Here is a 14,713-nt window from a genome sequence, read left to right on the forward strand (position 1 = left end):
GCAATAGTAATTCAGTCACTTTCATGTATAATTAAAATAGCATATTCATTTATTATTCACTCTCCCCAAGTCATGTAACTCTAATACTAATCTAAAATGTTACATAAAGTTTTACAATATGTAGCTCAAGCATGCCATAGGTAATACAAAACCCTGTTTTGTTGTTCACGAATGTTTAGGATCGCATGTTTTGTGTCACGTCTGTAGAGCTTTGTTCCCTTGCCACTCTCTCTTAGGAAAGGAGAGTGGTCCTATATCGGTGCCCTGGGGCATCTTCCAGCTGGAGCGAGGAGACATGGACTCCTCTGATCCAGATGCTGTCCCTTCGATCTGCCTCCTAGTGCTTTCTGCTGCTAATCCCTGTGTTGGCAGCACACCATGGCTGATGCTCCTTCTCCACAGGCACGGGCTGGTTGGATAATGAGGCGGGTTGACACTGGAGGTGGGAAAGGAGTGGGAAATATTAAATGTTTAACAAAGCTCAAAGGAGTCACTGGTCACATGACATTTGTTTTAAATATATAATGCCCCCCCCCCCCCCCACACACACACACATATATATACACACACATACTTTTTCTATTTACACCAATTTTTCTCTGGCCTTCATCCATAAAAAGGAAACATTGTGATGTAATAATAAATAAATGAAAACAGAATTTATGCTACTTCATATTTCACAGTCTTGCATTTAAAAATATTAATATTTAATGCAAATTTTCTTAGGTATTTGCATGCAACTCCATCATGATTCAGAGTGCCTAAAAGAAAGTTCACCCTCCGTTCATGCCTTCATTATTACAATGTTTATCACACATTTTAAGATGTCTAAAAAAAAACAGTTATTTTAAGTCTTAGATTGATTAAATATGAAATAATTTTTCAGTGTTTTGAGAGGTAGTCTATTTATTGTTCAAATGAGGATCATTTGCACAATGTTTAAGTGACCCTGGTGAACAGATGGATTAGACATTAGATTTTCAAACATTTCTAGGCTCAGTTTTCCTTCCTTCGGCTCCAAACACAACACTGTTTTAAAATACAGTCTTTCTTTTCTTTACTGTTTTTTTTGTTTGTTTTTTTTTAACTACACACCTTAAACATTAAAGTTACCAGTATCAACACATGTTGCTCTTTAAGTCTCTGGGTACATTCAAAACCATGCATCTGAACACCATTCCTCAAGAGTGAGCTCTTCAGCCTCAGGTCTGGAATGTGCTACCGTATCTACTCCAGAAAGTGATATGTGGATTATGTAGGTAAAGAAACTTTCTGAAATTCTTGACATGCCAGACTCGGTGACATCCAGCGCAATGTCCAGATCTGCATCCAAATCTTTACTGATACCTTAAGATGTTGTGCCTCTGCTCTCCTTCTCTCAGAAACCCTTTGCCCTTCTGAAAATGACCAGCCTTCAGAGTTTGGATTTCTGTAGAGTGCAAGCCGAAATCAACAATTACTTGGTTAACAACTGACATTCCAAAGTATGGAAGCATGGACACCAGATTAGCATAACACAGAAGATTAATGATGTGCATTTAAACTCACCGCCTCTGTGTCTAAACAAGCATGGCTCTGTTGTACACGTCTGTTTGATTAGTGACGGGATGCTGCATCCTCTGTACAAATAATCTTTTCATACATGCAGAAAATGACACATTCAAAGTGCTACTAACTAATTCCTCCATTACAACAAACACATTCACTGGACTGCAGAAACTCTGTTAATGGCTTTGGCTGACAGAGTAAGCGACAGAGATGAGTGTGTGTGGGACAGAAAGAGATTACGTGCTTAAATGTCGCCTTGTCACGTCTGACAATCCATACCACTTGCGTTTACAGTGGTGGATGTCTACAGATTAAAAGTTAATGACGTGTGAGATTTTGATCACATAGTGATCATATCACTATGTGGGGAAAACAGGAATGCGAAAAATAGCTAGTCTGTCCTAACATGCATTAGAATACCCACACAGATAACCAAACATCATATAATAAATCATACTTAAAATGGCATAATGTACAAAAACATGATTCATAAATAAGTCAAGGTTTGTTCAAATATACAAATGAGATTTAAGAGGCATATTTCTATACAACAAATATAATTGCATAATATAAATAGAGCAGCACGTAATGAAACCTTATAAATGTACACTTAGAGAATACAACCATCTGCTGTTATGAACAATTAGTGTCATGAGCAATTTTTGTTAGTTTGCTTATGCACTTATCTATAATAAAAGCTCAGTTTCTGCAGGTGGCTGGAGGTGTAATGTAAAACTGCTGTTCCATCTGGGGACTTAAGGATGTAGCTTTTGTTTGTTTCGGGGGTGGAAGGTCTGTAATAGTGCCACGTGTAAGGCCTCTGCCAATTCTCACCCCTTCTGAACTCCCCTGAGACCAGGAAGGTTTGCGTGTGTGTGTGCATGTATGTGTGTGCACATGTGAGCACATGTGGATGCATGTGTGTGTTTTTTCATGTGTGTGTGTGTGTGTGTGTGTGTGTGTGTGTGTGTGTGTGAGCTGACAGTTTGCCTCTTTTAGCCAGTTCCACCCCTTCTTGGGTTAGGCCCATATCACTTCATGCTTATGCATGCTGGACTGTAATTAGTTAGCCTCCATCTTCATGAATCTTCATGAATCAAGTCACCCTCTGGGGAGTAGCCAGTCCAGATATTCGTGTCCAAGCCCATCCTACAGTAATTGGTCTTGTTCCTATGGCATAATTACCTTTGATTATTAAGATTACTAAATCTTCAGATTACAGCATCAGGAACCCTAATATCTATATCACCATTTTGACTGTTTAATTGGAATAACTCAAAGCACAGCAAACCTCAAAAGCATATAACCTTCACTGAGTTACCAGTTTATTACACACACCTATTTACTCCACATCTATAACAATAAGTTACCAACTGTTTTGCAGTCAGTCCCATGTACTCAGAAGCTAACAAACGCACACAAGTGTCTTGTGTTCAAAGAAGGGCAGGGTAGATGTTTGGTAATAATTCCATAAATGTTTCCATAAAACAAATGTTTACCAAACACAAAAACTAATTATTACCAAACAAAATTTCCTTAAATGTTTATCATTTCATGCTGTAATCATATGTTTTTTCATAAACAATGTTTATAAGTGCATTTGCAGTATAAATATATACTAAAAGCATCAACTTAATGCCTGTCCTGTGGTCAAAACCAGATCACTTGTGACATAAGCCAATAAAGGCTGACACACAATGTGCACTCAGTCAACTTAGTACAATATAGCTGTACAATAAGAATACAATAAAGCTGCAAGAGTGGTGGATTACAAATTACTTATAACTGTAAAATAAATGGCAGCCTATTGTATACAGCTATAGAATAGCTGCGCCAAATAAAATGATCACTTAGTGTATAGCATAGGTTCCATTTTTGGACATATTAAATGTTACAATGTTATTGGTTACATTGTGTGATTTTTGTTGAATATCACACCTAGTGCTTCCATCTCACCACCATTCTCAAAAATGGTATAATTTACTTTTTTGTTCTTCATTTATGGTGGTTTAAGCATAAAACACCAAAAACCCAGAAAAGGGTTGGCACTTGCCAAAATGAGATATACCTCAATCATTTTGATGATGATTTATGCAGCAGTACATATTGTAATATTCTAATGAGTTCTTACCTGTTCGGCTATTCTGTTACTGATCTCTTACTGATCTCCAACATGTTTGTCTTATTTCTTTGTCTTTGATGTCTTTTGTCCTCAACTCACTTCAGTGACTGAATAGAGCAAAACATACATGAGCCACTCAAGAACAGAATCAGTACACAAACACACACATTCACCCCCCCCCCCCACACACACACACACATACTGTCCATTTGCTGCCCATGCACATAAATGCCTGCTTCTTCTCTCACTCTCATGCAGTTACAAGGCTGCACTAATTAAATTAAAAGGCTTTGCTATATCGAACTAGCAAGATAGCAAGCTTGTAATCTTTTATCCCTCTATGAAATGTTTTAACCCTGAGCACTCAGTGTTAATTAAGCAGCATGTTCAGTTTGTATATGGAAAATTTTAAAACAATGGGTATTAGTCTTCAAACCTGAATCTCACTGGGAACTAGACATCTGTGGATGGGCCATATTGAGAGGAGAATGCTGTTGGCTACATACAATCCAGTGTTGCATGTGTCTTCAGGTTTGTGCTTTTGGACAAGTTCTCTTCTTAATGGCCAGTTAACGACTGTATCAGAAAGCTGCACACTAACAGTGCAGTGAACTCATGAAACTGTAATGAATTGCAAAGAACCAGCTTCACTAGAATGTATTGCTTTTTACTGATAACCATCATTAAATAAAACATCAGATACTTTCACCATTCTACATCCAAACATTTTTGACATTTATATTTTTAGCTAGTCACCAAGCCAGAATTTATTTTAAAATTTTCAATCGACTGTTATTAAGGTCCACCAATTGGTCATTATGTCCAGTGCAAATCCAGTCTCCAATGTGTCGTCAGTGTCGACATAGAGTATGTCAGAACAGCACTTCATCAGCATGTAAGGCCTACCGCAAAGCACCCCAGGCCTCTTTGGTTTAGAGTCGATACAGGAGGCCTTATCAACTGAAACTAGGAATGTTCAGAATCACGTCTTCTCTTATCTGGCTCTGATCATTCCTTTACAGAAACAGATAAAGGAAGCATGATGTCATAACAGGAGTCAGTAGTGCATTTCTGAAAAACCATGGTGCATTATATTAAAAAAAATATAAAGGATTATGTCTCTCACAATAACTATTGCTGATGATGATGAACGATTAAGCCAAAACTTATTTAGAGCCAACATTGTGTTTAGTTATACAGCAAATTCTAGAAGGTTTTGAAACTTGGTGCACTAAAAACTGTGGTTGACAGTGAAGAAAAGAAAATGATACTTATAACTCCAGTTCTAATTATCACTGAAAAATTCTATTTTAAATTATTTACCAGGTTTGCAAATGTTGCATAACATTAACAAAAATAGTTTTCACTGAAATCTTTGTGTAAAGGTTTAGATTAGTTTGCAGGATCATTCGGTACTTTTTGAGGCTGCATTGGGTGTGTCTTCATGCATGTGTGTAAGCACCTGAGAGCCAAATATGCATGCATGCATATTGAATAAGGAGGGCAAGAGGACACTAAGCAGTCATAGAATAACTCATGCCCTCTCCTTATGCTTAATCTCACTTGGACATCCAACAGGCTGCACTACAAAATATTACCCATGCTGGTAAGACTCAAAGCTTTTTCCACTTTGATCTTTTAAGAGTATGTTCGGCAAGGCAATGCTCCCTGAGCCGATTGCCTTTCCTGAGAGATTAGTAAGTCTAAAGAAAACACACAGGTGCTGTATCTTCTATCCTGTTTTAATCCTCTGTAATTTTTCAGCTTTTATTCCTTTTTTTTTAATGAAACTGACTGCACTGCACACATAATATCTTAGAAAGTTCAAATAGTTCAAATATCTTATTTTCTAGTGAAAATATCAAACATTTCTCATTTTGTGATATAAAAATATGACTAACTTATTTTTAGATTACTTGTGTTGGTTTGTTTTAATTGTTAAGTAAAATTATTTCATTATATTAGCAGATTCAAGATAAATGCTTATGATTAAAACAAAAAGTAATGAAAATAAAAACTTGTAAAAAAAAACATCCAATGGCCCAACAGCCTCAAAATTAAACATTTTAGATATTTTTATTTAGATTTAAGATATTTTCATTTTCTAAGCTATAATTTTGCAGTAATGGATGTTGACTAAAATGTTGTTTGTGCCTGTATGTCTCCTGATGGAACTGTGCTGAAACTGTACTGTGCTCCTTGTTTTGTTTCTGAAATCATAAAACAGCAAAGAGCATGGACAGAGCTTGAAAGAAAGTTCCACCAGCGCATGTTATAATGAGACACTGAATTACACCATACAGAGGAAAACAATCACATTGTCACCATGTCTCTGCATCGGCAGAAACCCCCTGAAAAGGGAACCAAGACAACTGATATAGGTAAACAGCAGATCTATCCTTTCATCATTATTGCCAAAAACAATGTCTACAGCTAAATTGATGATTATTGCAGATCTACTCTATTTAGCCACACTGTTATTTGTTCAGCATTATTGAAACAAACTTTAATATTAGATGTGTGTGTAGTTAAATAATTGTCAGATGTTGTCCCTAGTAATATATTGGCATAATAAATTGGCAAAATGCACTATTGTGTTCATTCGTAATTCACTCCTCTTTGATGAATTATATGCTTGTGATCATAAATGAATGTGTGTGTGTGTGTGTGTGTGTGTGTGTGTGTGTGTGTGTGTGTTTGCCGAGTTTTTATGTGCACACTACAGTTTTTACAATGCTACAGCTTCAATGTGATTCAATATGCTTCTGTTCCAGTATCTGAGACAGACAGGGACAAACATATTCTCCTGCAAATGCTGGATCTGCACAGGCAAAAAGTGTCACCAATTGACCTCACATCAATGCTGTACATAAGTTGCCCCTGGTTAGAAGACAAATTTCCTGCGAACCCAACAGAGCTGTCAAATGCCTTCCTCAGTCGTCTCTGGCTATATCACCCTCAGTCACGCAGCTCCTGCTGTGATGTGGTGGCTGCAGCCTATGGGGTGGCAAGACCCCCCGATATGGATGAGTCTTCACAATCTGCCATTAACCCACTGGACCTGGTTGCTGCTGTTTACATGACTACCAACAGCTTTCTACAGCAGGAAATCACTTACAGAATGGTGAGGTGCGACTTTGCTGTACCCTTATTTCTGCCACCAGTTTATCCAGATAAAAATGGAACTGTGCTCCTCTGGCCTTTTAGGGGAGTTTTAGGTAAGTGGACGACATGCTCCTTGGAAGAATCCAGAAGCTGCATTATGAAAAACATGGCAAATTCAAGGATGCCATTTCTCTCAGCAGTGAGGCTAGGTCAGTGTAGTGTGTCAAAGTCACGAGTACTGAACAGTGTGTTTGGAGGCTCACACAAGCATAATGATTGCTTCATAAATCGTGACACGGATGGAGGGCAACTTCCACGAGTTCTCTCGGATGGTCTGGTGGAGGTGAGCTGGAATTTGCCCTCTGCAGATCACCACAGTAGTGGCTTCTCCAGACCTATACTAATGGCCAATCTCAGAGGAGATGCAACAGACTTTGATAAACAGGTTAGCCTTTTGTGTTATGCCTCTGCAGTTGTCATAGTCTTCTGTGGTAATTTTGGAATGAAGGAGAGAAAACTGCTTGCTTCCTGGAGAGACAATGCAAGCCACCTTATTCTAATTAACTGCTCAGAAACAATGGAGGAAGATAGTGAAGAGAACAGAAATGAAAAGATGAAACAAATTACAATGAAAGATCTAGAGTTGTCTGAACAGTTTGTAATTGATGCATATGATGCTGATGAAGACACACTTGCAAAAAAGTTGAGAGATACATTAAATATTCTACTTCCACATCTGCCTGCTACAAACATTGTTGCCACTGCTGGTATAGCTAGTGACCTCAACATGAATGTTGATGAAGATAAAATATGCCGAATGGCATTTAGTGAGGTTGAAGAGGTCCTAAATGGTATTGAAAATGGAGTAAAACAGTTTTTGAAGAGCAGCTACCTCTTCAGGGTCCAATATGGAAAAGACTGTGCCATCTAGAAAAGGAAGAGGGCCGTCTTAAGGACAATCCAAATGAGAGGTTGCAACTGAATCAGGAGCAGACTGGAGGAAAAGAAAGGCTTGTTGAAGAATTAATGAGTTACAAGTTAACTGCAGCTATGAAAACCTTCATTGAGTCTCTCTGTAGTTATGATACGACGAAGCGAGCATTCTTCCTTTCTTGGATGAAGGTGAAACTTCAAGTCATGCAGCTAGACAAATTGTCAGATACAGAGGGGGAGCAGCAGCAGGTGTCTTATATTGGCATTGAACACTTTCTGCGTGAGATGGGATTGGTCTATGAGCGGTATTTTCGTGGTCCTAATTATGATTTGTATGAGATGTTCCGCTTGCCATATGTGGCTGCTGAGTTACTCCTATTTGGAGTTCCCCTAGAGCTATTTGATGGAGATACCTCAGTATTTCCATTGAACTGGGTATATAGTGTCCTATATGAGGTCTACAGGCAGCTGCCACAATACAGTCGGATGAGAGTTCTAACAACCTTAGGGTTCTACAACTCGAAAAATGCAGAGGCCCTTTCTGCCTTGTTTGGGGTGAACTTTGCAAAGTCATGCCAAAGTCATATAAAAGGGGCATATATGCTCCTTCTTAGCCTACCTGATAACATTAGAAAGGAGATGGACTGTGAATTTCTGATGTTAATTGTCACAGAGGGTTTGAACCACCCACAAGTCACACAGCAAGAAGAAAGCCTTGTGCATGACAATGAACTAGCTACCTTTGTTACCGGGTTAAGTGATGTTACACTTGTTAACCTACCACAAAATGCGCTGGCTGGAACAAGACAAAATCTTCAGATTGCTGTAAATGCTTTTCTTCGCACTAAAGACTCAGAAAGAAGACCTACCTTTCAAGTTGTTTCTGAAGGACCAATAAAAGATGCCAAAATCATGGGCTGTATAGTTGAAATACTGTCTCAAGAAAAGTGTGCAGGTAAAGTAGGAATAGAACTGCACCACGATAAGGTAGGAGGCATTCATGAAAACCTGGTTGGTCCATGGACCAACCTCTCTTTGTGTAAAGAATCAAATCGAATATATAGTGACACAGCCCTGGAACTGAAGCAGAGATTGTTGGCTGCATTTCATGAGAAGGCAATCACAGGCCAACCAACTTGTCTGGGTGCATTTATGGAGCATATGTGCAATGTATGGGAATCAGTGAAAAATCAGAACTTTGAAGTTGGATTTGGGGACAGACATGTAGCTGATGCACTCATCAGTCTATGCACAAAACTTGTAGAAGATGAGCAGGAACTCACAGACCTCATGGATCATTGGGTTCAAGACCTGGACACCCAAATAACTGAATTAAAAGAGTCAGCTTCACAGAATGGAAATTACAAAGAGGATACAGATGACATCCTCAAAATCTTGAAGAAAGAAGCAGCAATGCAAATAAACTCAAAGAGTGAAAAAATTAAATCAAGTCTCTGGGAGTACCTCAGACAGGAGAATATTAATTTGGGCCTTATGGAAACCTATAAGGCAAACTTACTTAGAAGAGTGCATTCCACTGAGCAACAAGTGACCCTTGGCATGAACCCTAAAATTGAGTCTGCCATAGTCAGGCATAATTTATCGACCAAGATGCAAGCCTTGCTGACAGCACTGGAAGCAGCTTTAGAGGTCAAATTACGATCTCTTTTGGAGAGCTGCAAGAACAGTGACACCATAATTGAAGACATACAACTTGAAAAAGAATTTACTACTGTTTGGAATGACATACCATCCAACCTTGATTTACCATCTCTTGAGACATGTGAAATACATGCAAGTATGGTAGAACAACTGAAAGAAAACTTAAACAGTCGTGGTTTGAAAAAGCAAAAGATCAAACTAGAAACTGCTAACCATCTAAGGAGTTTCAAAGTGAAGAATAGGCATTTCGCTTTGGGTAATAAGATGAAGCGAACACTTAAACATAACAAGGAGATTGCACAGAGGTTCACAAATAATTTGATAGAAGACTGTGACAGAAGAGTATTAGAGACACTAAGGCATAAAGAGGGCTACTCTGACAGCTACATGAGAGAGTTACTTGCAATTGTAGACCAGGGTTTAGTGGTTCTGAAAATGGAACCATTTGTGATGAAACACAAATTTGAAGTGGATCTTAAAGTCTACATCTGCAGTAAAGCAGCAGAATCATTCCAACAAATGTACAATATGCTGAAACATGAAATGGAGACAAAAGAGGAATTCCTGAATGAGACAAAAGAAAGACACTTACTGAATTTCATATATAATTTCCGTAAGAGGGACCGATGCCGGAAATCTGCCTGGACCTTCACTAATTTGTGCCTCAAACCTATAGCTATAGATTTCATCTATAAGAGCTTGGAGAGACAGATTTTGGATGATATGTTGGCAAGTGACCATATGCAAGTATATGCCTCACCAAAGAATTTCCATTACCATCTGCTAAGGACACTGTTACTGGAGGACAGGTTTGAGAACTACCTTGAGTATTTGCAGTCTACTGAAAATGTCTGTCGTAAGAGGATAGAGAATATCATCATGGAACATCTGTCTGGTTCATTTACGATAGAAGATCGCAGAGAGCAGCGTATGCTACAAATTTCTCAGCAGATGGAGAGATCCATTACTCTGGCATATGAAGATAGTAGTGAAGTACTGTGCAATGTCAGGCTTCTGCTTGAGAGAGTCTGTGCCACTCTGAAGACTCCTAGTGATGTGATTCTGCCTGAAGATTTTTTGGTTGGACCACTGTTTGATATTACCACCCATCAAGAGCACTTCATCACACAATTAAAAGAATCCATGGCTGAGCTGTCCTTGTCCCTTGCCCGGGAATTCAGTGAAAATGTTGATGTCATTGAAGTCCCAGATGACCTCTCTTATAGGCTCCAGGACCTACTGTTTGACCATGTAAAAGGGTGTGACAAGAAATGTCCATTCTGCAAAACTCCATGTGACTTGGGAGGAAAAGAACATGCAGTGCATGAAGCCCTTATGCATCGACCTAAAGGTGTTGTCTCTTACACAAATGCAGGTTCTGCTTCTCTATCCCACATTACCTGTTCTGCAGATATTGCAGGAGAAAACCAATTCCAGAATAGGGACACTGGTGGACAAACCATATTCTACAAAGACTACCAGTCCATCTACCCCAACTGGAACATTTCACATGAAAGTCCTGAGAAAAATGGCCCTGGAACATACTGGAAGTATGTGTTTAATCGGTACAATAAAAGGTTTGCTCAGGTATATCAATGTGAACCTGCTTCAGTACCTGAAGACTGGAAACAAATTACCCAAGAGGAGGCATTGAGGAGTCTGAAAGAGACCTTTTATATTACAGAGTGATCCCTGTAGGAAATCTTTGTTGAGTAATTAGTAAGCCTAATGTCTTAATATAAATATATCCTATATTATTTGGGAAAGTAATGAAAAATGAATTTTAAATTGAGTTCACTTAATCAACCAGTAAGTTATTCTCTGAGATTTTACTTAATTCATGACTATGTCTTTTGAAGTAATTATATTGATATTAACTATATTCAGTATGCAACAGTTTGTCTTAATATGTCTTAATATGTGTAACATGATGTAGACCAGTATGGGGAATTTTATTTTATTTTTTTAATAATGTAAAAGAATTAAAGAAAAGTGAAGAAAAAAGAATACTATATTTCTCACAAGACATATGTACCTAGTTGCTTTAGTGTAAACATTCAGGAAAATCACCAGTGTTTATGTTTAACTTGATCATTCTGTAGATGGATTACTTTCAACAAAATTATGTAACTTTAATTTGACACACTTTTTGTTTTGTATAATTTTGTCAAATATATATCAAATATATATCATTTTGTCAAATATAAATCATTGGTCAAATGTCCTTTAAAAGATTAAGAAAAATTAAAAAGTTACAGAATAAATGTTTTAGGCTGCATTTTATGTTGACGGAAAGACTTCAAAAAGCTGCATTTTAGCTTTCCCATAGATGTGATGTAATAACACATTCTGTACAACATGGTGAGCATAAGGGTAAATGTTAATAAGCCTCCAATTAATAGACAGCAGAACTCAATTACATTATTGGAGTCTAACCTATGTATTTTCAGTCAGGATATCAAGCCCTTATCACAGTCAGGACACCATATTATTCATGATTGAACATGATTAAAAGCAATTAGATTAACTTTGAGTCAGGATTAACTAAAAATATGAGCATAAAATATGAGATTCCATCACTGATTATTAGCAAAATCCACTTAGAGTTCCTCAAAAGGAGATTATAAAGGGTGTAACTTAGCAGCAGGCTGCCAGCAAATCATTACAAACTAATACAGTGCCTGATGATACATAGCTTTAAAGAATTTAGTCAGATTGGTTATGACAAAATTTATACCAGGTGTCTTCAAGATCTCAAATTCAATTTCCAGTCCTGGATTTTGTAAACACTGGTATTGAACTGAACAGTTAATGTGATTGATTGTCCACATTGTAATAAAAGGTATTGGGTAGCAGTGCTGTCTCTCTCATTGGGGGATCAGGATTCAATCCCAATTCAGGCAAGTGTTCTAAGGTATACCAGTTAGAGTCTTTGGGCAAGACTCCCAACTCTACATTTGTCCACCTCTGTAACATTACTGAGTGTCTGCCAAATGCATAAAATGTAATTGATTCTTAAGTTGTACTGATAACTGATTTCAAGAAGACTTCAAGAATCTGTATTACCTGGACCTCAAGGGCTATTGATTGTTCGATGATATAAACAGTTTTTGGATTTGAGGTACAGAGTTGCAGACCTACATCTGCTATATACCTTGCTACATTAATACATATACTTGAATCAGTACAGTCTGCATTACATCTGGACAAAGGTATCTGGTTAAGGTTCTGGAAAAACTTTATTTATATATGTATATATTTATATATGTATATATAAAAATTCTCCACTTGCCACTTGGTTATGGTGTTCCATGTACACTCTGCCTGCTAGCATCCTGCATCCTGCTGTTATGTGCTGGATTGTCTCTGGGGCATCAGGATCCTGCCTGGTGTGATAAATCCCAGCCTCTATTGATCGTGTATTCAGAGCTTTTTTCTGTACTGCCATGATTATTGCCTCCATTCTGTCTTTCAGTCCAGCCATTTCTACCCATTGGTAGGATTATTTCCATATCAGCTACTTCCACTATTTGCCAGTGGTACATAATGTTTATGGATTTATTCTCCTATGATGGTTCCTGCTTCTCTTCATTTCTATCTTCTTCATTTTTCTGCTGTCTGAGTAATTCACTAAGCACTTTGTCACTTCAACCATCTTCCTGGTGTACTCCTGTATCTTGATTGTTTCACTCTGGATAGAGGCTCTGATGCTCACTAGTCCTCTGCCCCCCTCTTTCCACTTAGTGTACAGTCTCAGGGTGCTGGATTTGGGATGAAACCCTATATGCATTGTGAGGAATTTCCTTGTCTTCTCCTTTGGCCAGCTCATTATGCCAACTGGGTATCTGATGACTGGTAAAGCATAGGTGTTGATAACCTAGATCTTGTTCTTCCTATTCAGGTGACTTCTCAGAACTTGCCATACTTTGTAGGTATTTGATGTTGCTGATTTTCTTGTGGCCTCTTCATAATTCCCATTTTCCTGTGAAATTCCAAATTATTTGTAGCTGTCCTCAACATCTGCTATGTTACCTTCCAGTAGTCTGATCCCTTCTGTTCCAGCTATCTTCCCTCTCCTTGTAACCATCCGATCACACTTATCCAGTTACAAACACTTACAAAAATGCCAGGTGCTGGGCTCCATGGAAGAATTTAAGGCAATTCCTAATAATTTGGAGGCAGGCACATCAGGTTGTAGGTGTTTTCATGTCTGATTTTCTGATTGTGCCTCTGATTGTCCTGAACATTATTAATTCTTGTAACACAGAGCGATTATGAGGCGAAGGCATACACTGAGAAGAGCAAGATTTATTAGGAGCAAATCCAAAATCAGAGCCATTAGAATGGTGCAGGGTCAAAGAGCCAACATGGAGAGTCCGGGAAAACATGGCAAACAAAAAGAAAAAAAAAATGCACACACTAACATTCAGCAACAGGGAAACAATGAGGGAGAAAACACAACAGTCAGGGCTTAGAACAGACACCACAACAGAGGCATGGATTCACAATGACCAGCAACAAGACTGCACAAACACAAGGCTTAAATACATGGTATAATGAGAATTAAACAAGACACAGGTGATATGAATGATGGGCAGAAAAAGATAAATTAAGGAAGAACCAAAACAAGGAAGCAAAACAAAGACATGAGACAGGGTAACCAAGGACACAGGATGCTAGGAGGGGCCAAATGTGACAATGGTTAATCTTAATGGTTAATGGTTAATTATTAATCTGAGCAATATATAATTTATTTTATTTTTCTATTGTTTGTCTCCAATTTGTCTGTAAATCTGTTCATTGTGCTGCTGCCTGTTGTCACGGTACGGCCCCTCCCCCCTCAAATGTGTGTGTGTGTGTTTGTGTGTTTGTGTGTGTGTGTGTGTCTGTGTGCGTGTCCGTATTGCCACGCCCTCTTGTGTTGTGCACCTGATCCTTGTTGTGTGTAATTGTCATGAGTGTATATAAGTCTCGTGTCGTATCATCAAAGTTGTGTGTGTGTGAGTGTGTGTGAGTGTGTGTGACTTTGTGTGACTTTGATATTAAAACGTATGTTCTGTTTAACGTGCCTTGTCCCCACATCCTGCTTAACCTGTTAAAAATCACACCTGTCTTGGCCACGATATTCCTGTACAAGTTATTTTTTAATTTATCTTAATTTTATTTATCCTAGATAAATAAAGGTTAATAAATAAATCCAGTCTGATTAACATTCCAATGTTGTTGCTGTATATCCTTGTGAGAAGGCTTAGTGAGTCAATGGCTTGTTCACTTCTGGCATACAGCTCGATGTCATCCATGTAGAGGAAGTTCAAGTTCAAGTTCAAGTTTGGTTTATTTCTC

Source organism: Electrophorus electricus, chromosome 15, assembly GCF_013358815.1.
Source record: "Electrophorus electricus isolate fEleEle1 chromosome 15, fEleEle1.pri, whole genome shotgun sequence".
NCBI classification, from domain to species: domain Eukaryota; kingdom Metazoa; phylum Chordata; class Actinopteri; order Gymnotiformes; family Gymnotidae; genus Electrophorus; species Electrophorus electricus.